The following is a 27,263-nucleotide window of genomic DNA, read 5'->3' as shown; positions in this document are numbered from 1 at the left end:
CTAGATTACTTCAGCCACTCTCTATTCCAGGTTGGAAATGGGAAGAGATAAGTATGGATTTTATAGTTGGACTCCCTACCACTCAGAGGAATTTTAACTCAATTTGGGTAATTGTGGACCGACTGACCAAGTCGGCACACTTTATTCCTGTCCGCATAGACTTTCGTCCAACCGACTACGTGGAGTTGTACTTCAACCAGATAGTCCGACTTCATGGGATCCCTCGTACTATTGTCTCAGATAGAGGACCTCAGTTCACTGCTCGCTTTTGGGAGCACTTACACGGGTTATTAGGGACTAAGCTCGTAAGAAGTTCTGCCTATCATCCGCAAACCAATGGGCAAACTGAACGAGTAAATCAAATCTTGGAAGATATGTTGAGAGCTTGTGTCATCTCGGCTAAGGGCTCATGGGAAAAATGGTTACCCCTAGCTGAATTCTCGTACAATAATAGTTATCAAGAGAGCATAAAGATGGCACCGTTTGAAGCATTGTATGGCCGGAAGTGTAGAACCCCGTTGAACTGGGTAGAAGCCGATGAAAGGAGATATTATGGAATTGATTTCGTTCAAGAAGCTGAAGAACAAGTCCGTACTATCCAAACCCACATGGCCACAGCTCAAGCTAGGCAGAAGAGTTATGCTGATCGACGTAGGAAACCTATTGAGTTCGAAGTTGGAGACTTCGTTTATCTGAAAGTCTCACCTATGAAGAGTGTCCAACGCTTTGGTGTGAAGCGAAAGCTTGCGCCGAGATATGTTGGTCCATTTGAAATCATTGGACAAAGTGGTAAAGTGGCGTACAAGATTCAATTACCTCCTGAGATGAGTGCTATCTTCAATGTCTTTCATGTATCCCAATTAAAGAAATGTCTTCGCGTCCCTGAAGAGAGAGTTCCATTGGGGGATATCGAGTTAAAATCAGATTTGACCTTTGAAGAAAAACCGGTTCGAGTGATTGACACTCATGAGCGAGTGACTCGGAGTCGGGTAGTCAAGTTCTATAAAGTCATGTGGAGCAATCAGGGTAGTGAACGCGATGCAACGTGGGAAAGGGAAGACTATTTGAGGGATGGTTATAAGGAATTCTATCAACAATGGTACGCTTTTCAAATCTCGGGACGAGATTTTTATAAGGGGGGAAGGCTGTAACACCCCTGGTGTTTAGCTTCCACATTTGCACTACATTTCATGAACATGAGCATCATGCATCCCTTCGTGAGCTTATATCACATGAAACATGATTTCGAAACATTGCAACATGTTGAATAGTTTATGTGTGTTGTTTCTTTTATGAAATGTAAAGTGTGCAACACATAAGTGCAACATGTGCCACTCACTTAGTGAAACAAGGTTAGTTAATACTATGCAACAAGATCATGAAACCTGTGAAACATGACTATGAAACAATTGTAACATTTCATGTGTTTTTCATTGTTTCAGTACATACCTTGCTTGATTATTGTGTGACCAATGCATGGTGTGGCTAGAAATACTTGTAAGTAACTTAGTTACACATAAAATGTCATTTGGAACATTGTTCATGTTGATCATTTTGCCTAATTAGGTTTCCAAGTCATGGTTGACCAATTTGGACCCCTAGAGCTCCTGTGTTTGACTGTTTAAAATGTGTAGCTTAGGATGTTTGCATGTCTGAGCAACCTAAAGCAAAGTTGTAGAGAATTTAATAAGGAACAAACTTTGTTTAGAAGCCAAGTCATGAAAAAGTGCACAACATGCTCCACAAGGACCCACAAGTCAGATTTGAGCTTGGATTCAACACTTAGAAATTTTCTAAGTATGAAAACTGAGTTTCAGTTTCATGTACCCTAGTTTAGAGCTCTGTAGTTCGCAAACAAAGCCAAATCAGCTCGAGCTCCAATTGTAAGAATTATAGTTCACATGTAGACGTTCAACTTTGTTAATTACCTCTTGAGCTAGATCATCACGGTTTAGGAGATAATCATCGTTGAAATTCGCCTGTCAGTCGGGACTGTCGAAACTGAAATGAAATTTCAGACTCGCTACAGTGACCGACCGGCGTCAGGCTGTCGCCGCCGCATGTCCGCCATGCGCTCGGCTCGCCCTGACCGCACCGCACGCTGGCCGCCTTGAAGTGGAGCATGCCCGCACGCCCTCTGCCCTCCCATTCACTCTCTTTCCTTCTCCGTCGCAGCCGCAGCAGCACAGCGCCGACGCCTTTGCTGGCTGCTTGCTCCGCCACGCTCAAGCAGGCTCGCCGTGGCACCACCGTCAGCAAGTTCTCACCCACAGCTCCGCCGTGTACTCCTCTGCCTCGTCCTCCTCACCGTGGAGCCGTAAAGTCAAGGTAGAGGCCGTACTTCTTCTCTGTGGCCGTGCGCCATTTCCGGCAAGACCTCCGTCGAGCTCTCACGCGCTCGCCACCACGTCGCGACTCACTCCATCTCATCCACAGATTCCCCACCATCTCCTTTACCTCGTCCACCCTCTAGTAGAGCCTATCGAATGGAGTTGATGGCTGTTTCGCCGAATCCACCGCCGCCATGACTCGACCTCACCGGAGATCGAGCTCACCGTGGCTGGAGCACTTGAGGCTTCCCCTTTCCCATTTTTCTTCTCGGATAGTTTCTCCATGTAACCGTGTAACTCATACCGTGCTTGGGTGGGGCAATGTAGGCTCGCCGTCGCCGGAGTTCCACCGCAGCCTCGTCGCCGTCCGCCGTGCACGTTGTCGCTGTAGGTAGAGGCCGGTAGAGACCGAACCCGAGGCACCCACGGGTGCGGCTCGTAGTGGTGAGCACGACGGTGGCTCTGGTTTCGCCGGAGACATAGCCGCCGGTGAGCCACGCCATGCCCGCACCGTCGCAGCCGCTGTGCTCTGTTTTCCTTTCACTTACATGCAGGCCCGGCTGACTGACGGACCCCGCTTGTCAGTGACTGAGTTAGAAAAGATAGTTCAAAAATTCCAGTTTTTAGTGCTATTTTGTAAATTTTGTAACTCCTACTTGGTAGATTCAAATTGAGTACTTCCAATTTTGTTAGACTCACTGTTAGGTCTAGTATTTAATAAAAATATATCTTGAGCATATTATGTAGAAATTTTGGGTGAATTAAATAGGAACTTGAAAAGTGTTTTTGAATGCATGCAAACTTGTTTAAATCATATCTTGAGTTTCTTTGATCCAAAAATTATGAAATTTTGTGGGTAAGCTAGTATTGTATAGTAGAAGCTCTGGTTAAAATTTGAGGGTCATTGCATGTGTAGTTTTTGAGTTATAGATTTTCCTTTTATCATTGGTAGATACTTGTGTGAATTTTTGTAAATTATCTATGAATCCTATGGCCATGAAACTTGGTAGGTAGTATCTTGGTACCTTATAGATGCTAGGAAAAATATGAAATCTGTTGCTTGACACTTTTCACTAAGGTTTCCTAATTATGCCAATTTAAGCCATTATGCCTTATCATTTTTGTGTAGTCTTTTATACTTGCTCCAATGGTGTGAAATTTTTATGGTAGTCTACTTAGAGCATGTAGTGTCTACTGTAATTTTTGTAGAATTAATGGGGTAGTTTTCATATATGTTTACTATTTCCACTAATTAATTAAATAAATTAAGAAAGGTAGTAAAAGAAATGTTTTGGTGATGAACACTTTACTTTCTGGTGTTCTTATGATATGTGTGATGAGATAGTAAAGTTGGTTTTGTCTAATTATATGTTTACATCATAAGTTGTTAATTATTGGTTTGCATTATGTCCCTCTGGACAGATCTGGGGACTTTGAAAGGTTCCCCATGATATTTTGGGTTTCTGTGAATGAGTTGAATCCAAGAGTTGTAGATAAATTAGGTAGCTAGCTCCTGTCAAAATTTGAGGGCATTTGGCCCAGTAGTTTAGAAACTACAGCTGTTTAAAGTTAGGTTGCAGTTTTTGCTGATTCTCTGCCTTGTGAGGATAGACTTCTGTTGATTGATGGATTCGACCTGGTAAAGGTTTGAATCATGCTTTGAGGTCTGAAATTGTATTGTAGACAATTTTATAAGCTTTCCAGATTGTCTTGTTGCATATCATTTGGATTTATAAATCTTCAATTATGACTAGTTTACTGCGCCGCTACATAGTATTTATTTTGCTGAAATACAAATGCTTGAATGTATGTTGTTGCAAGGTTCTCGTTGATTGTTTAGGGGTTAGCCTAACTTAAGAATATGCTTAGGTGCAGGTGCTAGGTCATTAACGGAAGATGAGCAATTATACCTTAGGTTGTATAAACGTGGTAAGTGAAAGTGATTTGAATAGGGCTTAAGTTGGAATATGCAAACTACAGCGAACATGTGCATTCCCCGAGCATCCCCGACATTCGTACATGTGCATCCATGATATTTATCTTGCGCATTCATGCAATAGGTGTGCCGGAGGGAGTGACGTTGCTGGAGTTCGAGGGAGCCAACCAGGAGGAGGAACCCGAAGTGCAGGAAGCCGACGAAGCAGTCGTCGCGGAGGAATTGCCCGAGTGCCCTGACCACCAGCCTTCCTTGTTCCTGAAAGGCAAGCCCCGGAGCATATTAAGCCTCCTATGTTTTCACAAATACATTGAGTATCTTTTATTGTTGATGATGCATTAAGTATAGGAATTGGTTGGAACCAATTGCTGCATTATATATCCTTCCTTGTCCAGATATCGCACTGGAATCCCATTTAAGTCCAGGACGGGTTAAATGCTTAGCCATGCTTAGTGCGGTAGAAGTCAGGTGATTTCCTGTCACCTGCGAGCTTTAGGATGAGGTGGATCATGGTTGGCTATATTTGCTATCGTGGAAAAGAACCATGTAAATAATGAATTAAGACCGGGCGGGGTCTTGTGTAGGTTTGAACATAGTGACTCCGTCTGAGTCGTTTAAGGACCGATACGCTGTACGTCCTCATGTCATGTTGAACGCAGCCTAACACTTAGCTAGCCGGATAAGTCGTTCTGACCGTGAAGCCTAGTAGCTCGATTCAGGCCGGGAACGCGAGCAGTGGCGGCACTCTGGAGGTAGTAAGGATGTGCGGAGAGCCATTGGCATAAGTCCAAGGCAGGTTAGAGTCCCGAAAAACCTTGGCAGAGTGGTTCTCTGAGAATGCCGATCTGTTCGGACCCGCGACTCCTGAATTGTACCAAAGGTGACTTGTTGCGACCCTGACGGGGGAAGCAGGGTTTGTGTTTAGGAATACCCCTCCAGCTGGATAGGAATCGATTCGAATCGCCGTCTCTCCCGGATAGTGAGAACTTGACTGAGCAGCGGCAACGTAGATTCAATTAATTTAACGATATGGTTAAATGGATGATGATAAGGTTGCCACAATGAATACCTGATATGGTTATTAATGTTTGCACCCTAATAAAATGATTGCTTAGTACAGGTGCTAATATAGATGACAGGTTAATGGCTAAAAAGTTACTGCTAGTTCAGGTTAAGAGTTGATCAATATTACTTATGCTTTTCTACAAAAAGAGAATGTCAGCCAGCTCCACTACATTAAGCTATGCATAATCCTTGGTGTCATTTGTTTGGTTTTCGACGGGTAAGTCTAGCTGAGTACATTCCCGTACTCAGGGTTTATTCCCTCTTGTTGCAGATGACCTTCTATATCAGGGTTTCTGCAAGTATTGTCTCCACCCGGCGGGTGATGAGGACTAGATCATGGGCATGATCTCCTTTCTCTTATCTGAATGCTTTTGCGGTCTGTGATCAGCGAACCAGTATGTGTATTTGAACTCGGTGTGTGAGTTAAACTATTTGCTTCCGCATGTTTTACAAGACTCGTTTTGTAATAACGATGACTCTGTGATGATGTAATCTATTTGTGAACATCTGTGAAATGTTGTAACGTACGATATGTTATGTTGGATTACTGTGATCTTGGTTGTATGCAAGTTGGTTTGAAATCCTTCGAGATTTCGGTTGACTACCGGGTTTATATGGGCTCAAGTTCGAGAATTTGATCGTTCCGGCGATTGTTTTTGTACTTGTGCTCTTATAAATTGGTCGGTTCCGTGACAACCATGTTCACTTGGTACGGTAAATCCCAGCGCCCACAACACTGTCGATGCCTAGAGGCTTGTGGGGGGCCTTAACGTATGGGAGTTAATGGCACCCACAATACTATAGAGAAAAATGTCAATGCCTACAATACTGTTTGTGTCAGGGCGGTTGCAGAGTACTGTTCCTGTAGGTGACAGGGTACGGTCTCTGGTATCATGGTTTGACTTGAGCGCCTTGCCTTGCCTTCTCTGTTCATTCCTTGGTCCCTTCCGGGTGGGCATCCCTGGTCGGTTGGTCCCAATCGGCTCTGGTTGCGCTAGTCGGAGAAGAGCAGTGAGCAGGGTCTTTGCATACCCCGGTCGAAAATGCGGGGTCAGAGTCAGAGGTAGTGCTTTGCCTGGCCTTTACGTCGGAGAAACCATCCAGAGGCGCTGGAGACTGAAGTGACCGCTCCAGTCGGAGAGGTGGGCCAAAGTCAACAAGCGAGCACTATTTCTCCTTGGCCTAACCTTCCGGTCGGTGACTGGACCACCCTTCTGGCTTGTTATTTAAGACACTTAGGCCGGCCCATGAGTTGTGCGCTATCTGCTTGGGCCGAGCCTATGTGGGGAAGCCAGTCCGCAAGAGACCCTGGGTCTATGAACCCAATAGAAAATAAAAATGAAAATGATAGTGATAGTGATGATAATGAACCTACTAAGGATGAACTATTTGACATGCTAGAAGATGCTAAAGAACACTTTGGCATTAAGAGAAGGGAATGCAAAAGCTTGCGTAAGGAACTAAAAGCCCTTAAGCAAGCCTTTGATGAGCTCAATACATCTCATGAGAGGCTAGAGGAAGCCCATAAGAAGCTTGGCAAGGCTCACAAAAAGCTTGAAAAGGCTCATTCCTCTTTGCTTGATGAGCAAAATAAAAAGAAGTATGTAGAGACATGCAATGTAGGCTTAACTTGAGATATAATTGATGAATCATTATCTATGCCCACCATTGTTGCTCCCGCTAACCCTTCTTGTAGTACTTCTACTTCCACCTCATCTAGTAGTGATGGTTTCACTTGTGATGCCTCACTAATGGTTGAGAATGAGAACCTCAAGAAGGAGGTCAATAAGCTCACTCACACCTTGGCTAAGGCCTATGGTGGTGAGGTCTGCTTGCTTATGTGCTTGGGTAGCCAAAGAGCTTCTCTCTACAAAGAGAGATTGGGCTATACCCCCAAGAAAGGCAAGGCGGCCTTTGCTCCTCACAAGACTAGTTTTGTGAAGAATAATGGGCGGTTTTACACTAGTTGCAAGCAAGTTGGTCATAAAGAGCATGAGTGCAAGAACAAGAGCAAAAATGCTAATGTATCCTCCATTAAGCTTGATTCTTTCTATATGCTTACCAAGGGTGCAAATGGTGTAAAGGCTAAGTTCATTGGTAAACTATGGATGGGCTTAAAGAAGAAAGTCATTTGGGTACCAAAGAGCTTAGTAACTAACCTTCAAGGACCCAAGCAAGTTTAGGTACCTAAAAGGAATTGATTTTCTTTTGTAGGTCAATTACAAAGCTGGAGGAAGGCATTGGGTTCTTGATAGTGGGTGCACTCAACACATGACCGGTGATGCAAGAATGTTCAACTCAATCAACACCAATAGCAATGATGGTTATGATAGTATCGCATTTAGTGACAATGGCAAAGGCAAGGTCAAAGGGCTTGGTAAGATTGCAATATCCAATGACATGAGCATTTCCAATGTGTTGCTAGTAGAGAGCTTGAACTTTAATTTGCTATCAGTGGCTCAATTGTGTGATCTTACATTCAAGTGCATATTTGGGGTAGATGATGTAGAGATCATAAGTGTAGATGGCTCTAACTTGATCTTCAAAGGCTTTAGATATGAGAATCTATACTTGGTTGATTTCAATGCTAGTGAAGCCAAGCTATCTACATGTTTGTTCACTAAGTCTAGCATGGGTTGGTTATGGCATAGAAGGCTTGGTCATGTTGGAATGAAACAATTGAATAGATTGGGTAAGTATGACTTGGTTAGAGGCTTGAAAGATATTATGTTTCAGAAAGATAAACTTTGTAGCTTTTGTCAAGCCGGCAAACAAGTTGGAAACACCCATCCTAAGAAAAGCATGATGATCACTAGTAAAGCATTTGAGTTATTGCACATGGACTTGTTTGGGACAACACAAAGCATCGATGATAACAAATATGGCTTTGTGATAGTGGATGATTATACTAGATACACATGGGTGTTCTTTCTAGTGGACAAAAGTGATGTGTTTGCAACATTCAAATCATTTGTTAAGGGCATTCACAATGAGTTTGAAACAACCATCAAGAGAGTTAGAAGTGACAATGGTAGTGAGTTCAAGAACACTAGAATTGATGAGTTATGTGATGAATTTGAAATTAGACATCAATTCTCGGCCAAGTACACTCCACAATCAAATGGCCGTATTGAGAGGAAGAATAGAACACTCCTTGATATGGCAAGGTCTATGCTTAGTGAGTACAATGTGAGTCAATCTTTTTGGGACAAAGCTATCAACTCGGCTTGCTATTGTAGCAACCGCCTCTACTATCACCCATTGAAAGAGAAGACACCATATGAGCTCTTGAATGGAAGAAAACCCAACATTGCATATTTTTGGGTTTTTTGGTTGGAAATGCTATGTCTTGAAGAAAGGCACTAGATTGGGCAAATTTGACAAGAAATGTGATGAATGATTCCTACTTGGTTATTCCACTACAAGCAAAGCATATAGAGTTTGGAATTTGGATAGTGGCACTCATGAGGAAGTTCATGATGTTGAATTTGATGAAACCAAGGGTTCATAAGAAGAGAATAAAAACTTGGAAGATGTTAGGGGCATTCAACTTTCAAATGCCATGAAGAACATGGATGTTGGTGAATTGAGGCGTAGGCAAGTGAATGATGATGAAGATGATCAAGTGCAAGTGCTCTCTAACCCAAATGTGCAAGATGATACAAATCAAGCTAGTACAAGTGGATCTCATGACAATGAACTGGATCAAGTGGCTAGTACATCATCTCAACCCAATGATCAAGCAAGTGCAAGCAATCAAGTTCCAATCCTCCAACCAACCAATATCATAAGGGATCATCCATTGGACACTATCATTGGTGATATTTCTAGAGGTGTACAAACAAGATCAAGATTGGCTTCATTTTGTGAGCACTTCTCATTTGTGTCATCTATTGAACCAAAGAAGATAGATGAAGCATTGAAGAATGTTGATTAGGTGAATGCTATGCATGAAGAATTGAAAAACTTTACAAGAAATCAAGTATGGGAATTAGTAGAGAGACCAATGGGACACAATATTATTAGAACCAAATGGGTCTTTAGAAACAAGCAAGATCAAGATGGGATAGTAGTAAGGAACAAAGCAAGATTAGTAGCACAAGGCTATACACAAGTTGAAGGTCTTGACTTTGGAGAAACATATGCCCCAGTTGCTAGATTGGAAGCAATTAGAATCTTGCTAGCCTATGCTTGTGCCCACAACATCAAACTCTATCAAATGGATGTCAAGAGTGCATTTCTCAATGGTTACATCAATGAAGAAGTATATGTTGAGCAACCTTCTGGTTTTGAAGATGACAAGAAGCCCGACCATGTGTACAAGTTGAAGAAGGCATTGTATGGCTTGAAGCAAGCACCTAGAGCATGGTATGAGAGATTGAGGGACTTCCTACTCTCTAAAGGGTTCATGATGGGCAAGGTTGACACTATTCTTTTCATCAAGAAGATTAGAAAAGATTTATTTGTGTTGCAAATCTATGTTGATGACATCATATTTGGATCAACCAATCAAGACTTTTGTGATGAGTTTGGAAAGATGATGGCTAATGAGTTTGACATGTCCATGATTGGAGAGTTGAGTTACTTCCTTGGTCTTTAAATCAAGTAATTGAAGAATGGTACATTTGTGAGTCAAGGTAAGTATATCAAGGACATGATCAAGAAGTTTGAAATGAGTGATAGCAAAGCTATTAGTACACCAATGGGAACAAATGGAAACTTGGATAGTGATGCAAGTGGAAACATGGTGGATCAAAAATTATATTGGTCTATGATTGCAAGCCTACTCTATGTGACCGCATCAAGGCCGGATGTCATGTTTAGTGTATGCATGTGTGCAAGATTTCAAGCCTCACCAAGAGAAAGTCATTTGAAGGCTACAAAGAGAATATTGAGGTACTTGAAGAATACACAAAATGTTGGTTTGTGGTATCCCAAAGGAGCAAAGTTTGAGCTAGTTGGTTACTCCGACTCGAATTATGCGGGATGCAAGGTTGAAAGGAAGAGCACCTCGGGCACATGTCAATTGTTGGTAAGATCACTTGTTTCATGGTCATCAAAGAAGCAAAATAGTGTTGCATTATCAACCGCCGAAGCCGAATACATATCCGCCGGTAGTTGTTGTGCACAAATACTTTGGATGAAGGCCACTTTGAGTGACTTTGGAATCAAGTTCAAGTAAGTGCCATTGTTATGTGACAATGAGAGTGCAATCAAGTTAATCAACAATCTAGTTCAACATGCAAGAACAAAGCACATTGATGTCCGCCACCATTTCAAAAGAGACAACCAACAAAAAGGGGACATTTGCATTGAAAGTGTAGGCACCGAAGATCAACTTGCCAATATATTCACCAAGCCATTGGATGAGAAAATGTTTTGCAAGCTAAGGAATGAGTTGAACATATTGGATTTCTCAAATATGTGTGATGCACGCCCCACTTATATAACATGCCTCTCCTTCGAGCAATCCAAGATAAATGTTGATTGGCATGGCATACATACTTGCTAAGGACATGTTTAGTGCATCTAGACATCTTTTATATTTAATAGACTCATTCATGAAAATCAAATGATTTTGATGTTTGTATGGTACCACTATTGCTTCTATGCTTATTTTGGTCTAGTGGTAGCATATGACATGTTTGTGGGCTTGTAAACCTAATGTTTGATCTAGAAAATGAGCTATAAGTGTTTAACTGAACATGGTACAAGATAACCCTTCGTTGAAGGAGTGAAGAAGCTTGTCCTAGGATCAAACCGAGTTAAATATCTTTGGCAAATTTTCTAGTTTGAACCAAATTTGGGAAAATGATCCTCACCCCATTGATTGACATTGATAATGTCATCCTATCTATATTTTGAACCTTTATGTTCATTGATGACAAAGGGAGAGAAAAACAAAGATATTAGTGATATTAGTACTATAGGGAGAAAAACAAAGATATTAGTGTACTAAGATAGTGAAAAGACAACAAAGGGGGAGAGATATAACAAAGAAAGGGGATCAATTAAAATTTTGAGCACACAAGTAGGGGGAGCAAGCTCATGAACTTGTATGGTGCATTTAAATGTGCATTTCATATGTTTACTTGCATGGCACAAGTTTTAAATTTCAATATCCATGCTTGTGTGGTGTATGCTAGTTGTAGATTTGAATGATGAAATGAAAATCTAGCATGCATAGGTTATCTAGTGATTTCATTTCCAAGTGGTATCGAGCTAACCATGGTGCTAAGGATGGTATAATGGTGCACTCTGATTGGTATCATGCTTGAACGGTCCATCTTTTATACCTTAGCATCATTTGGTAAACATTGTCTCCTATATTTCCTATCTAAGCATATGTGCAAGTTTCAATCCAAACTCTTAGCACATATGTAGGGGGAGCAATTGCTACCATATGGGGTTCATGAAACTTGTCCATATTCTTTTATGGGAGAATTATCTATTTGGCACCAAAACAAACCAGTCTTTCATATTTGGCACTAAAAAATTTGAACTTTCTTATCTGGCACCAAGTTGAAATTTTCTTCTGTAAATGGCACTACCATCTATTTTCACCGATAACGATGTTAAGTGGCTTGCAAAATGATGTAAGTGCCCTTGTTTGTAGTAGGCGTTTGGAGCATGCACGCACGTTGCTGCTACTGCTGCACAAGGTTGTTTGCTGCGTTCATCATGACCTTGGACTCATCGAAGCTGAGCACGCTGTAGCCGTCTATGTAGTAGGCCAGCTCACTCTCGCTGCTGACGGTCGACTCCGAGGAGGGGACATCGCTAGTGGGCGAGTTGCTACTCCATGTCAGGGTGGTGTTGCCATCATCATCGTTGCAGGCACTGCCATTATTCTAAGCGTAGGTCGCTGGTGCCGTAGTAGGTGCTGGCTAAGCTTGGCCACGGTGGCCACACGCTGGATGGCCTTGGGCGACATGGCTGCAGGGGGCAGGTCGAATGGGAGGTAGAGCGGGAAGTTGAGATCCACTGTGGCCACCGATTCCTTGAGGCAGAGCAGCGCGGTGTCATAGGCATGTGCCGCGGCCTTGGCGGGGGAGTGGGAGCCAAGCCATATCCGCTGTCGGTGGTGAGCCTAGGGCGTGCGGAGAAGCCATAGCTAGTGGCACCGGATCTAAGGAACGGCCACTAGGTGAGGTCCTGTCCCTGCCGTCCACGGCCACCGACGCCACCAGCACATCCTACACCACTAGCACACATCAAGTAGCAGCAACGTGCATGCGTGCCCTCGTCCAGTCCCTCTTTCTCCTCGACGGCGCTGTCAACCACGTCGGCCACCACCCCCACTGTTCATCATCTAGGTCATCGAACTTACCGACGGTGTCTTCCTCGGCTTCGCCTACAACCACGTGCTCTCCGACGGCACTGCCTTATGGAGATTCATCAACGTATGGATGGGCATCGCACACGATAGCCTCTCTGCCTCCCCCTCGGCCTTAGGGCTAGAGGAGCACAAGCACGCTCTAGCTCCGCCTCCCTTGCTAGAGCGTTGGACCCCCGATGGCCTGACGATGTCGACGCCACCGGTCGTGCTCCCGTTCCCTGACCTCACGGAGCGCATCGAGAGGCTACCCCCACCGCCGCTATGTGAGCGCATGCTATAGTTCTCGGCCCACACGCTGGAGGCTCCCAAGGACCAGGCGCGGGAGGAGCTCCTGGTAGCTGGGGATGCGGCCAACATGGCGGCTGTCACCAAGTTCTTAGCGCTTAGCTCGCTGGTGTGGCGCTATGTCACCCACGCGCGCCGCCTGCCGCCTGACCAAACAACCTTTTACGATGCCGCCATCAACAACCGCACACGCCTACTACAAACAAGGGCACTTACATCATTTTGCAAGCCACTTAACATCGTTACCGGTGAAAATAGACGGTAGTGCTATTTATGGAAGAAAATTTCAACTTGGTGCTAGATAAGAAAGTTCAAAATTTTTAGTGCCAAATATGAAAGACTGGTTTGTTTCGGTGCCAAATAGATAATTCTACCTTCTTTTATACATGGTAAATATGCTTGGGCAAGCAACATGGATTCAATTGGATTTTAATTCATATCTTTGTGAAAGGGTTGTCATCAATTACCAAAAAGGGGGAGATTGAAAGCTCTAGTTTGGTTTTGGTGAATTGATGAAATCCTAAGTGCTAACCTAGTTTATCAAAGTGATCATGAGATAGGTAGCACATTCCAAGTGGTGAAGCAAATGAAGATCATAACATGATAATGGCGATGCCTTGGTGATGATCAAGTGCTTGAACTTGAAAAGAAGAAAGAGAAAAACAAAAGGCTCAAGGCAAAGGTATAAGTCGTAGGAGCCAATTTGTTTTTGGTGATCAAGACACTTAGTGAGTGTGATCACATTTAGGATTGATAGCCGTATTATTAAGAGGGGTGAAACTTGTATCGAAATGCGGTTATCAAAGTGCCACTAGATGCTCTAACTCATTGCATATGCATTTAGGATCTAGTGCAGTGCTAACACCCATGAAAATGTTTGTGAAAATGTGCTAACACATGTGCAAAAGGTGATACACTAGGTGGTTTGCACATTTAAGCAAGGGTCCAGTCAGTGGAAGCAGTGAAGACGTTGGCGTCGGTCTTCAACCTGACACTTGGTCACTTAGTGACTGAATGTTGATGGGACGTGTCTGGTCCTACTGATGTGGCAGCACACAATGAAGAGGGTGACTGACCGGATGTTGGGTTAGTCCGGTCAAGGGTGACCGGACATGTCCGATCGTGAAAAATTGTCTTTGGATGCTTATTGGAAACGACCGGACACTGAGGTCCTACATCCGGTCACTTCGAAGCAGCGCGTCCGGTCACTACTTAAATATATTGATGACCGTTGAGATCGGGCGATCAGCGTTTGAAGCTGATGACACGTGGCAACCATCGGGCGACCGGAGCGTCCGGTCACCCCATGTTGTGCCTAGTGAATGGGTACAATGGCTCTATTTCATGGAGACTTCTATTTAACCCCATGGCCGGCTCTAGCTCACTCTTTTGGCCATTTGCATTGATATAGCAACCTTATGAGCTTAGCCAAAGCCCTTCCACTCATCTCCATCATAGATTCAACATCTTTGTGAGATTGGGAGTGAATCCAAGTGCATTGCTTGAGTGTTTGCATCTAGAGACACTTAGTGTTCGTGTTTTGCTGCGGGATTCACTTGTTACTCTTGGTGGTTGTCGCCACCTAGATGGCTTGGAGCAGCGAGGATCGTCGAGCGGAGGTTGGTGATTGTCTCCGGCTCCGATCGTGGTGATTGTCTCCAGCTCTGATCATGGTGATTGTGAGGGGTTCTTGACCTTTCCCCGGTGGAGAGCCAAAAGGTACTCTAGTGAATTGCTCGTGGCTTGTGTGTTCCTCATCTTGTGTTGGTTGTGTGGCACCCTATTGAGGGTTTGGCGTGTGATGCCAATTAGTGCGTGAACCTCTAAGTGAGTGAATCGCCACAACGAGGACTAGCTTGCCGGCAAGCAAGTGAACGTCGATAAAAATCATTGTGTCATCATTTGATTCTGAGATGACTGGTCTTCATTAGTATTCATTCTTGTGATTGATTGACTCCTTTCTCGACACGGCGGTATAACCATCTTGCTCACTCTCTTTACATTACCATAAACTAGTTATCAAGCTCTTTAGTGTAGCTAATTGTGAGAGCTTGTTAGTTTGGTTAGTGTGGCTCTTTAGTTAGCCTTTGAGAGCACACTAACTTAGTATAGTGGCATAGCCATTGTGTGGTTAGAAACTATAGAAACTAGAATTATGGTAGGTGGCTTGCATTTTTAGTAGGCTAGCACAACACTTGCTTCGCCTCATAATTGTCTAACCGGTTTGCTAAGTGTTGTTGTAGAAATTTTTAATAGGCTATTCACCCCCCCTCTAGCCATTAGGATCTTTTATCAGGCAATGTAGGGCGAGTAGCTACGACTACCATCTAGGGTTGTGCGTGAACGCATGCCATTGCATGTGCCAGGTCAGGTTGGCTGCCTGGTTGGCAGCCATGGTTTGTCTGTCTCGGCTGCTCCATTATCTTGATCGATCTCATAGGCAATGGAGAGCTCGCTGCTTAGGCAATCTCCAACAACAACACCCAAAATACAAGATCCATTTGTTCTTTGGGTAGCGCTATAGACAAAAGGTTCAATACCTATTCGGTATCTTCTCTAACAACAGGACTCAAAAGATAGTCCTTTTTGCAAATGGGTTTCAGAATAGAGGATGCCTATATTTGGGTTGTGCCTCTCAGACAACTCAAAATAGGTCTCCCATATAGGTACTCTGTTGAAGACTGATTTAGGTCTCTTGCTACCCATTTTAGGTTTTGGTGTCCATATGGGTTCCTTATTGGAGACAGTCTTACCGCACGTATTCTAGGCGCACCCGCCAAAAGCATCAAGGTCCAGATGATGAAAGACATTAGAAGCAATATGATCAGGATCTAAGTCCACTAAACCCTCATAAACTATTGCATCTCGCGAACTGACGTTGTTCACCATCCCAATTGAGCATCTTGAGTCGTCCGCGTTCCCCGTCTAGAAAATCCCTTAGCGATTGGCTTGCCTTTTCTTCGAATCCTCTCACTCTGTGTAATCATCTTCCGTCTAGGGCTGGACTTGGCCCTAGCGTAGTACTACATCCATCCCAAAATAAGTGATGTTTTTTTATTTTTTTGATATTGTGTTTGACAATTCATCTTATTCAACTTTTTTTATAAATTATAAAATAAATAAATCATTATTAAAATATCTCTAACGATAAAATAAGTCATAATAAAATAAATAATATTTATATAAAAAATTTAAATGATATGAATGGTCAAACAAAATGTAGTAAAAAACACCACTTATGTCTTGTTTGCTTGGTTGATAAGCCATGACTGAAAGTACTGTTGACTGATTTGTTGTGAAAGTAAAATACTATTCGTTGAGCGAAAAAATACGTTATTTTAGGACGGATATTTTGAAACGGAAAAAGCAGGGCGCTACAGGCTTTGCTGGTTTGTCGCCTGCAGCACCTGGCGTTCCCGCCCAGCACCAAGTCCCAATGCTCGGCAAAGCCTTCGATCCGTCTTTTCAGCAAGCTTGGACGCATCCCTGCAGCTAGCTAACCATAGGCCAATCTAGCGGCGGCATGCGTACGCCGTGAGTGCTTTCTCCCCGCCGACGGCCCCCCTTTACGCTAGCTCAGTGCTCACGACGCGCGCACGACGCCACGAGCCCACGACCCGCGAGCTGAAGCAGTGTACTACCACACGCACGCACACTCGAGTGGATCGCGACGCTAGCCGCTGGTGGGTTAGACGGCACACGAACACACCTCGCATTTCCTGCAATCATGAGGCGCCATCTTTGCCGACTGGTGGGGCGATTGTTGGTGCTGAGAGGCAGCATGGATGCGCCCCCAAGGCAAACTCGGCTGCATCAGTCATATCATATCCTCCCCGCGTCTCTCGCATAGTAATTGGGGATCCTATTTCCTATATACTTCCGCGTCCGCGTGCGTCCGTCCGTCCGTCCGATGATCTATCCATACCCTTGGGCGACGGAAAAGGAATATCCCACCGGTTATATTTCAGTCGTCAGTCGTCAGTGGCTGACCTCCAATGGCTACCCGGTGATTTTTCAAAATATAATACTGTTTTCATAGAAAATTGTAAATTCCGTGATGAAGCCCAGATTTTCATCGTACATGTGCCCTCCATGGTCTTAAGTTCATGCACGTGGCCGTAACTCTCTATAATTTGTTCTAGCTTCGTCACCGGTTCAAAGTATAAAACGTTGTGACCTTTTTAAACATATTATTTTTATTAGATATCTAGATATAGTGTATATATCTAAATACATAGCAAAAGCAACATATATATATAAAAAAGATAAATTGTCTTACAAAATACAATGAAGGGAGTAATAGATAGTAAATTATAGAAATTGTATAACCAGGAGTGTCAGGGTTATGATACTCTGAGTATCTTAAGGCATCGATTATTTAGCCGCTCGCGCGGCCCATAATACGCAAGCCAGTATAAGCCCAAACGATCAAGGTCTAGCTAAGCTGAGCGGACCAAGCCAAACACTAAGGCTAGGTACACCATGATCCCTTCCCTCTGCCTTAGCCACACGCTCCGCAATAACCCACGACCTCTCTCCGTCCCGATCCCTAGGAGGAATGGGGAGAGATCGAGTCCACCAAGCGCACATGATCTGACATGAGCAAGCACGCTGCACTAACCCCGAACAGTCACCTTAGTCTAGTCAAATACCATCCCTGCGCCACGCAGCGCAGAGAAGACAAACACCGCCAAGCGGTGACGGCCAGTACGGAGACCCACCGTCCAAATACGGCCCGATGAAACATATGTACGATTTCACCCACCACGGGATGGGATCCACGACGGTGGCCTTGACTTAGAGGTTACCCAAGGCAGCAAGGACCACGACCCCGGAGTCCAGAATCGTGGCCACCAACTCCACCAATAACAAGGCAATCGACGACCCGGGGCGACTACCAACTCCTGTACGACGCCCCCGGATGATTAGGAGGCGATGATGAAGGCCACGTCACGCAGGACGGCTGACGAAACACCATTGTGCCCACAATGCCGCTATGACCGGCACTGTAACACCACGTCACACCATGCCGCGATGTGGGCACAAGACCAAGACGACAGCCACGCCCGGATGTGCACCACAGGACGGCGTTACTTGCAAGCCAAGTTAGCTAGGCCCCCTCCCTCAGGATCACGACCCCTCGATCGGGAGAACCTTCATCTTTGTATGTGGCCTATCCCTAGACTCTATATAAGGGTAGCCAAGTCACCCCTCTCCGATCATCTTCACAATCTTCGGGCTCTCGAAGCTTTCCTTCGGGCAATCCGTCTCCTAGCTCTAGCTCTACTACCTCTTCCACAATTCTTGCCCTCCATTGTAAAAACTTCAGAGCATTCAAGCGAGGAACACACACTCGATCATCTCTAAGACTGGACGTAGGGTTTCGACCTGAATCGGTATAACTCCTCGTGTCTTTTGGATGCTACCATCGTCTTCCTGAAGCAGCGCGACATTCGTATAAATTTACTAGTCGGTCTACAAAACACCGACAAATAGCCTATCGACTTTTGAGTAGCCGACTCCAGTCCTGCAAACGTCGATATAACCTGCTAATAGAACCTATCTACTTGCTAGTTGTTGATTTCTTGATTAGATCCTTTAAAACTATGTAGTTTTTCATGTAGATACTCAGTCTCAAAATAAGCGTATTATTTAAGAAATGTCCCACAATAAATGCACATTTGGATCATAGGACACCTAGCACTAGTTGGTTTTTGCTACTTTCTCCATTACCAAAGTGCTATTATTACATGGAAGTACACAACTTTTGATAGGTTATATATGTAATTTCACAATAGCATTGATCTTACCAACCCATCCTAAAAATACACTTATTTCAAGACGAAGAGTAGTAAAAATCACGCACAATCAATTTTGTTTAAATCTGGCACCATAGCTTTAGTATTATTTTTAAATTAAAATTCTTTTTGGAATGCTATATTCGAGTTTTTGGTTAAGCTGGTTGACCCTAAAATGTTATAAAAAATAAAAAAAACATCTAAAAACATGGTTCAAAAATTAGTATTTTGTAATGTAATGTTCTAGAATATATGCATGCTTTGTTATGGAACTTTGTCCTTTTAATTTAGTATCAACCATCTAATTTTGAGCATTCGCTTTTTTAAAAGCTTTAGGTTTCACTTGAGCACATATATTGAAAAGTTACATGAAAATGTACTAATTTTCAATCCATTAATTATATGATTTTTTGGAAGCCATTTTAGGGCCAAACAATTTATCCTAAAACTCAAATATAGCATGCTACAAAATAATTTCAAAGAAGATATGATGCCAAATCTAAACTGAAAGCATCTAGGCCCCTAGTTGGGTTTCAGTGATTAATGACAATACGAGATTACTATGACTAACGTGTGTTTTGTAGTGGCAATTAAGTTAGGTCATGGTAATAGCAATTGATTGAGCAATCATTGTTGTCATGCCCCTACGATGGAAATCATTTCGATTTTCAAATGATGGATGACCAGGTTAAGGATGGACTAGTTCTAAGTGTCGTTTGGTGTTGAAGAGACACTTAGAGTAGTTTAGGACTTTGTTTTTCCTTTCACCATACTATTAAGGGGGGTATGGACTAGTAGCTTGACCTAATTGTGTCTAGTGGGTTAGGTGTGGTGCACACTTGTCAAATCTAGCACTAGGTAGCTCAGGAGTAGCCCTAAGATCAATTGGAGCAAACTTCATTCACATATGATTTTGAGTTGGAAGTGAATGGAGGGTCAAATGACTAACCGGACACTGAAGGGTGAGTTCGGTCAGTTCATTTGATCAACTGGAGCCGTCTAGTTGCGACCGGACGCTGAGTGAAGAGTGACCGAACACTGGGTGCTAGAGTCCAGTCAACTCCAGAGAGGTTCTATCTAAAAAAGAAGGTCAACGGGGGAGACTACAGTAGCTCGAACTCAGACTATCTACGAAAAAGCTAAAACTCCCTTGTCTTCAACTATGAACTTACATCTATCGATAACACGGGCTTCTTAGGTCAATCACATCCCCAGGAACTTCTAACTGGCCTAGCAAGGACCAACTTGAGAAATTGATTTGATTTAACGAGAGGCTCGGAGATGGTATACGTAGAATAGGGGAAAGTAAAGACAAACTTCGGTCAATTTACGTTTTCAAAACTACAGCTATCTTGCCTAGAGTCCCAGAGCTTAACGGAACTCTTGTTTACTATAAGAGCCCACCGCTTTATAAGTGCTTTCCTCTCTCTTTCTTTCGAACCATAAACTCCGAAGCGATTTCACTTTACCATACTGGAGAAGGGCTTCACTCGCGCCTTGGGGACAGAACTAGAGTACAAAACTAGCTTCCTCTGTACATATTGTTTTCGGGTAATAATACTATCATTGAGAAAGAATAGATAACGACTATCAGGCATATGACTGATTTCTATATGGGTGTAGGCTCATACTCTCATTTTATCCTTGCTCGCTGTTCCTAACGGTTTGTTTTGAATGAGAGGGGTATAAATACTTCCTCTATTCATCCAAGGGAGGTCTCTTGCCTATTTGTTCAGCTGTGAAACACCCTTGAGAGTGCTAAGGAGAGCAAGAGCCTAGTGAGGTGATTGAGATTTGAGAATCCAAGATTAAGGCCTCATTAGTGCAAGGAGAGTAGCAAGTGTGCATCCACCTTTCTTATTAGGCTTGTTGTGGTCAAGTGAGAGTTTGTGCTTGTTACTCTTGGTGATCGCCATCACCTAGATGGCTTGGTGGTGATCAGGAGTTTGGTGATCATCCGGCGGAGCTTGTGGATGACCCAACTCAAGTTGTGAGTGGTTGTGGGCAATTCACCACGATGAAGTTGAAAGGTCCTAATGGCTAGAGGGGGTTGAATAGCCAATTAAAAATTTCTACAACAACACTTAGCAAACCGGTTAGACAATTATGAGGCAAAGCAAGTGTTGCGCTAGCCTACTAAAATTGCAAGCCACCTAACACAATTCTAGTTTATATAGTTTCTATCCACACAATAGCTATGTCACTATACTAAGTTAGTGCGCTCTCAAATGCTAACTAAAGAGCCACACTAACCAAACTAACAAGCTCTCACAACTAGCTACACTAAAGAGCTTGACAACTAGTTTGCGGTGATGTCAAGAGAGTGAGCAAGATGGTTATACCACCGTATCGAGAAATGAACCAATCAATCACAAGAATCAATATCAATAAAGACCAATCACCTTGGAATCAAATGATGACACAATGATTTTTATCGAGGTTCACTTGCTTGCCAGCAAGCTAGTCCTCGTTGTGGCGATTCACTCACTTGGAGGTTCACGCACTAATTGGCATCACACGCCAAACCCTCAATAGGATGCCGCACAACCAACACAAGATGAGGATCACACAAGCCACGAGCAATTCACTAGAGTACCTTTTTGGCTCTCCACCGGGGAAAGGTCAAGAACCCCTCACAATCACCACGATCAGAGCCAAAGACAATCACCACCCTCCGCTCGATGATCCTCGCTGCTCCAAGCTATCTAGGTGGCGGCAATCACCAAGAGTAACAAGTGAATCCCACAGTGAAACACGAACACCAAGTGCCTCTAGATGCAAACACTCAAGCAATGCACTTGGATTCACTCCCAATCTCACAAAGATGATGAATCTACGATGGAGATGAGTGGGAGGGCTTTGGCTAAGCTCACAAGGTTGTTATGTCAATGCAAATGGCCAAGAGGGTGAGCTAGAGCCAGCCATGGGGCTTAAATAGAAGCCCCCACGAAATAGAGCCATTGTACCCCTTCACTACGCACAACCCAGGGTGACCGGATGCACCCTGCCAGCATCCAATCAACGGATGGCTGCCATGTCATCCCTCTCTTCAAATACTGAGCGTCCGATCCCAACGGCCAAGTGATAACCAGACACGTTGCTCAAAGTGACCGGATGCACCAACACTAGCGTCTGGTAGTTTCCAGTAAGGTTCTAGAGGTGACCGGACATGTCCAGTCATTACCAACCAGACTCACCTAGCGTCCGGTCACACACTGTCTCCTCTGTGTGCTGCCACATCAGTGGGACTGGATGCACCTACTCAGCATTCGGTCGAAGACCGATGCCAGCGTCTTCACTGCTTCTACTGATCGAATGCACTGGTCCCGATGAGGCTAGTGTCCGGTCCACTATGTGAAACCCTATCTTTTCTGTACAGGGCACCGGTGGCACCATCGGACTGTCCCACTCTACGGGCGGACACTCCATCGGTGAAGTTTCTAACCCTTGCTCAAATATGCCAACCACCAAGTGTATCACCTTGTGCACATGTGTGTTAGCATATTTTCACAAATGTTTTCAAGGGTGTTAGCACTCCACTAGATCCTAAATGCATATGCAATGAGTTAGAGCATCTAGTGGCACTTTGATAATCGCATTTCGATACGAGTTTCACCCCTCTTAATAGTATGGCTATTGATCCTAAATGTGATCACACTCACTAAGTTTCTCAATCACCAAAACAAAATGGCGCCTACCATTTATACCTTTGCCTTGAGCCTTTTGTTTTTCTTTCTTCTTTTCCAAGTCCAAGCACTCGATCATCACCATAGCAACACCATTGTCATGTCATGATCTTCATTTGCTTCACCACTTGGAGTAGTGCTACCTATCTCACAATCACTTTGATAAACTAGGTTAGCACTTAGGGTTTTATCAAATTACCAAAACCAAACTAGAGTTTTCAGGAGTGTCGAAGAATCAACTCGTAGAGAGCACTTGATCCTTGCGTGGATCAAGGCGGAGCTACACCCTTGCGCATTTGCTCCAACGAGGACTAGTGGGGTGTGGCAACTCTCTGATACCTCAACAAAACATCACCGCATTCCTTCTCCTCTCTTTACTTTAGGCATTTATATTTGAGCAATTTATTTCTTGTCTTTACATCCTTAGAATTGCCATGCTAGAGTAGGATTGGAACTTAGAGTGTTAAACTTTTGTGCGGTAGATCAATAGAATCATAGTCTAGGCACAACGGGGTGAAGTGGGCTATGTGTAGGGTTTAATTATTGCAAAGAATTTTAGAATTAGCCCAATTCACCCCTCTTGGGCATCATGATCCTTTCAATTGGTATCGGAGCCTCGTGCTCACAAATTTAGGCTTAACCGCCTAGAGAAAGATGTCCCACGGGGATGAACCTCCTCCTATCTTTGAGGGAGATGATTTTCCTTATTGGAAAATCCATATGGATGCTTACTTAGAAGCTCTAGATGTTGGAATTCTTAGAGCCGCCTCTCAAGGTTTCCTAAAACCTAAGGATCCCACACACCTTCAAGGCGATGAAGTCAATTATGAGAAATGGAATGCAAAGGCTAGAAACACCATCTTTAGAGATCTTTGCAAAGATGTGTTTAATCATGTGTGGAACCACAAGGATGCCCATGCATTATGGTCGGACATGTGTGCGCTCCATGAGGGAACAAAGAGTAAGCATGAGGAACGCTATCATCTTGTCATGAAAAAGCTTAATTCTTTTGAGATGCTTCTTAAAGAAAGTGCTAATGAGATGTACTCACACTTAAATGTTCTTGTAGAGGAAGTCAATGGGCTTGGACTTACACAAATACGACCATCTGATGTTGTAAGAAAGATCTTGTGTGTCCTCTCCATTAACAAATATGGGCACATTGTGACCGTGCTTCATCAAGGTGATCTTTCCACTGCTACCCCAACTCAAATATTGGGAAAGATCAATGCACATGAGATGTATATGCACATCACACCACAAGATGGCTCTTCTTCCGCCAAGAAGAAAGACATGGAATTCAAGGGTAGCCAAGAGAAGGACAAACCAAGATTTGAATATGAGAGCTCAAGTGATGATGAAATTGATCATGCAAGCCATGCTCTCATGGTGAGAAGAACCGCCAAGATGCTTAAGAAGCTCAACAAGAATAGTGTCAAGTTGGACGGCAAAAAGAAGTTCTTCACTAGCAATAGAATGAAGCCAATCTCAGAGCTGGATCGCTATAATTGTGGAGAACTTGGTCATCTCGCACATCAATGCCCCAAGACAAAGAAAGATAAATACAAGGAGTACAAGGGCAAGAAAGATGACTCAAGCAATGAAGATGATGATGAGAAGAAAAAAAACAAGCCATACAAGAAGAAGGATGGCAAGAAGAAGGATTTCCATAAGAAGAAGAAAAATGGCAAGGCATACATCATCGGTGATTGGCTCATGAATATTGATTCATCAAGTTGCTCATCCGATGATGATAGTGAGAATGAGAAGGTGGCCGCTATTATGATTGACTCTTCACTATCTTCACTGACACCACTGCCATCATCCTCTACACACCTATGCCTTATGGCCAAGGGTGAACGAAAGGTACAAAGTGATGATGAGAGTAGTGATGATGAACATGCTAGCAGTGATGATAGTGATAGTGATGATGAATTTGAATCACCTTCCTATGATGATCTTGTCAAGTTGCTTAACCAATATACTAAGATTGTTAGAAAGACAAGAGCTAAAAATGAAAAGCTAGAACTTAAGAATGACTCACTTTTAGCTAAATGTGACATAGAGGAAAAGGCTAGTGTTGAGCTTAGAGGAGCAAATGAAGCTATGTCATCCAAACTCAGGGAGCTTAAATCTTCTAAGAAAGAGCTTAAAGAAAAACATGATAAAATTGAGGGGATACATAATGAGCTCATCACTAGCTACAACATGCTAAAAGAAGAATATATAAATCTCAAGATCAATCATGATAATCTTGTTGTCTCTAGGCAGACCCAGTGTCGGAGGCTCCCACATGAGTGGGGTCTAGGGAAGGGATAAACCGAGACAAGCCTTTCCCCCGCAAAATCTGTGGAGAGGTTGCTTCAAACCCACGACCTGGTGACTCAGCGAGATAGCTCTCACCACCGCACCAGGCCTGCCCTTCATAATCTTGTTGTCTCTAATGAGCTATTATCCAATGAGCCACATGATGCTACTAACCATGTTGTTAAGATTGATATAGCTACATCATGTGATGATTTAATTATTGAGAGCATTGAACAAGGTTCTAGTAGCAAAGGCAAGCAAGTGGTTGAGTCCGACAACTATGATGAGTATGTCAAGATCAAGAATGAGAATGAGAAGCTCAAGAAAGATCTTGAAAGCGATCAACCACCAACACTATTGTGATAGAGAACCTTGACCATGATAGTGATCTAGCTCTTGAGAATGAGAAGCTCAAAGAAGAGAACGAGAGACTAAAGAAAGAGAAAAATCATGATGAACTCAAAGAAGAGAACAAGAAGCTCAAGTTAGAAAAAGAATATCTCAAGACTGGCTTGAGCAAGTATACAAGAGATCAATATCTTTAAAGTGAGCTACTCATGAACACCATCATGAAGATGGATAGAAGTGGAATTGGATACTTGGCACATCAAGAGAAGAAGGCTCAAGCTCAACACCAACAGCAACATAAGTCAAAGCCAAAGCCAAAGCCAAAGAGGTGTTTTGAGTGTGGACAAGAAGGTCACTTTGCCCATGAGTGTCAAACTCCACCACCACAACCCTTGCCCAAGCATACTAGACCTTTTGCTTTCAATGCTCATTGCATGCTTAGAAAGGACTCTAGTGGTAAAATGAAAGTCATGTTCTTAGGACCTCCCAACAAGAATAGACCTAAGAAAATTTGGGTTACAAAGTCACTTGTTGAGAAAGTCAAGGGCCCTCAACAAGTTTGGGTCCCTAAACAAGCTTGATCTCTTGTGTGTAGGTGAACTACAAGACCGGTGGAAGTCATTGGGTAATTGATAGTTGTTGCACTCAACATATTACTGGTGATCCTCGTATGTTCACCTCACTTGATGAAGAAGTTGATGGTCAAGAAAGAATTACATTTGGTGATAATTCAAACGGCAAAGTGAAAGGATTGGGCAAAGTGGCAATATCAAATGATCATTCAATCTCAAATGTGCTATATGTTGCTTTTTTGAGCTTCAACTTGCTATCCGTTGGACAATTGTGTGATCTTGACTTTCAATGCTTGTTTACCGAGAAGGAAGTGGTTGTATCTAAGAAAGATGATGATCAAGTTATATTCAAGGGATTTAGATACAATAACCTATATCTAGTGGATTTCACCTCCGAAGATGCTAACTTGAAGACATGCCTATTCACCAAAACATCACTTGGGTGGCTATGGCATAGAAGACTTGCTCATGTTGGGATGAGCTCACTCAAGAAGCTTATGAAGAATGAATTGGTGAGAGGGTTGAAGGATGTGAAATTTGAGAAGGACAAGCTTTGTAGTGCATGTCAAGCCGGCAAATAAGTTGCAAACACTCATCCTACAAAAGCTTTCATGTCAACAACAAGAGTGCTAGAGCTCCTTCACATGGACTTATTTGGACCAACAACTTACAAGAGTTCGGGAGAAAATCTTTATTGTCTTGTGATTGTTGATGACTACTCTAGATATACATAGGTATTCTTCCTTCATGACAAGACCGAAGTTGCATCATGTTTTAAGAAGTTTGCCAAGAGAGCACAGAATGAGTTTAAAGTGAAGCTCAAAAAGATAAGAAGTAATAATGGAAAAGAGTTTGACAACACAAACATTGAACCTTATTGTGATGAAGTTGGGATCAAGCATGAGGTCTTCGCAACATATACTCCTCAACAAAATGGTGTAGTTGAGAGAAAGAACCAGACACTTATCACACGTGCAAGAACAATGCTTGATGTGTACAACACACCCAAAGCTCTATGGGCGGAAGCTATCAACACCACATGTTATGCATCCAACCGCCTATTCCTTCAAAAGTTTTTTGGCAAGACACCTTATGAGTTGCTCAATGGGAAGAAGTCAGACATCTGATTCTTCTAGGTGTTTGGTTGCAAATGCTACATCTATAAGAAGCGGCAACACCTAGGGAAGTTTTAAAGACGTTGTGATATTGGTTTTTTTGTTGGTTACTCATCAAAGTCCAAAGCATATCGAGTATTTAATCGTGCCACTAGCTTGATTGAAGAAACATATGATGTGGAATTTGATGAATCTAATAGCTCCCAAGGAGCACATGAGAATCTTGATGATGTAGGTGATGAACCATTGAGGGATGCCATGAAGAATATTCTGGTTGGAGACATCAAGCTTAAAGATGATGAAGATGATGTACAAGTGATCGATCCACCTTCATCAAATGTGCCACAAGATGGTGATAAAGATGGGAGAGTAGAAAATGAAGATACTCATGTCTCTCATGATCAAATGGTGGCACAAGCACAAGATGTTGATGCTCCACAACCTCCCCCTCAAGTGGTTGATAGAAGAAATTCACCTCTACT

The sequence above is a fragment of the Miscanthus floridulus genome, chromosome 13, assembly GCF_019320115.1.
Source record: "Miscanthus floridulus cultivar M001 chromosome 13, ASM1932011v1, whole genome shotgun sequence".
In the NCBI taxonomy this organism is placed as follows: domain Eukaryota; kingdom Viridiplantae; phylum Streptophyta; class Magnoliopsida; order Poales; family Poaceae; genus Miscanthus; species Miscanthus floridulus.
The sequence above is the reverse complement of the archived record's forward strand: the minus strand, read 5'-3'. Positions refer to the sequence as shown.